Below are 1,896 nucleotides of genomic sequence, written 5' to 3'. Positions count from 1 at the left end.
GGGTCACTGAAAACAGAAAGATTCATTGGAAAGCATCCCCATAACTGTTTAGATGCATTCAAATGGTCTGTGTACATGTTTTGAAAATTGTCACAAAGAGGAAACATGGGATTGAGCCATTAAATACAGTGCCTGCCTTGCTTGTGAGCCAGGGCCCCAGGGGCCAGTGCCAGCGTAATGCAGCAGAAATGCACGGAAACACACACTAGGAACCAACAAAACACAGGGCATCCTGGAAGCTGCCGTTAGACAATAGAAGGACAAAAATGCCTTCCCAACAGAATTTGAATGGTCTAGGAAAGAATCCCATAGAGTGAGCTACTGGAAATTGTACTTTTAGTGGAACATGAGAATGATTTATAGAGTTATAGAACTACTGGGTTTAGCAATGTCCTGGGCTTCCAGACTACTCTTACCAACTTCAGACCAAGAATTAGACAGGGAAGAACATGACAGATGTGGAGTAGGAGTAAGGGAAAGATGGACATGACTATGAATCTGCAGATATGTTCTGTGTTTATAATTTATTAATTTTATTCATTTGTTCGTGAGTTTGTCCTTTTTCTGTATTTTTACTAAGATTCATTTAGCAAAGCACTTAAGAGTTATGTATGACATATTCAGAGCTTTTCATACTTTTATTTTTAAAGTATGTGTTGGTGATTGTTACCTTGATAATGTATACAATTTGTGGCTCCTGTCCTGCGTCCTTGTTCAATCATCCCTCACTATTAAATTTGTAAAGAACTTTTAGAAAAAGAAAACGGAATATACAAACATCAATGGTTTAACACTTGGGCATCATTATCATATGGAAAATTATTTAAATTACCCATCCAAACAAACCTGTGGCAATCCTATCACCTCCATAAATTGTATTGTAAAGAGAACCCCCACCCCAGTTGATAGTCTCACTTCCAATGACTCATAGGCAAACTCTATAGGCTACAATTTGGTGTCAGGCTGTCAAGTTCTGAATCTATTGGGCGGGTTGATTTCACTTGCCCTTTCTAAACTTGCAGCCTCTGTCATCTTGGGGCTATAGGGACTTCTAAGTAGGGAATAACTATAATGCTTTCAAAAGTAGGAAAAAAAGATAGATGACCTCTTACAGCTTCCCAATGCATGCTATCATAAAAACCTACCAGTTCTAATTATATTTTTTAGTTTGGGAGTTATGAGAGTTTGTCCAAACATGTCGCATAAGCTTCATGTGAAACCCTCCACAATGTGCATCACAGCATTCCGTACCGCATGGATACTGGTCATCTTCTTATCATAGAAGTTTCGAGGTGGAAGGGACAACAAATACTTGACAAAGGTATTAATCCACATCTCCTATTTGTGTGTGGTTCACCATCAGCATTTTTATGAAGTAGCTTTTACCTTTCAAAATAACTCAGTGATGGCAAAGGAAGTGCAGTGGGCTGGTTCTCATCTCGACTGAGGCTTCATGTCTCAATGGGAAGTCTGCGGTTCTCTTCTCTCTGAACTATAGGGAGGCCATGACAAAGCTAGACTTTGGGAGTTTAAGCCTATCTGCAAATTCACTTTTTTCAAAGATGATGATAATGATGATAGTAACATTATGTGTTAAATTTTAACCCCCACCCCAAAAATTCACATGTTAAAGTCCTAACCCCTAGTACCTCACAGCATAAACTTATTTGGAGATAGAGTTTTTGCAAATATAATTAGTTAAGATGAGGTCATGCTGAAGTAGGGTGGAACCCTAATCCAATATGACTGATATCCTTATAAAAAGGGGAAATTTGAACACAGACATGTACACACACATGGAGAATATCGTGTGAAGGAGAAGGCAGAGGTCTCTAGGACAAGACCGCCAAAGATCACCAGCAAACCAGTAAAAGCTGGAAGAGACAAATGGAACAA

Source organism: Pteropus vampyrus, unplaced genomic scaffold (genome assembly GCF_000151845.1).
Source record: "Pteropus vampyrus isolate Shadow unplaced genomic scaffold, Pvam_2.0 Scaffold3, whole genome shotgun sequence".
Classification (NCBI taxonomy): domain Eukaryota; kingdom Metazoa; phylum Chordata; class Mammalia; order Chiroptera; family Pteropodidae; genus Pteropus; species Pteropus vampyrus.
The sequence above is the reverse complement of the archived record's forward strand: the minus strand, read 5'-3'. Positions refer to the sequence as shown.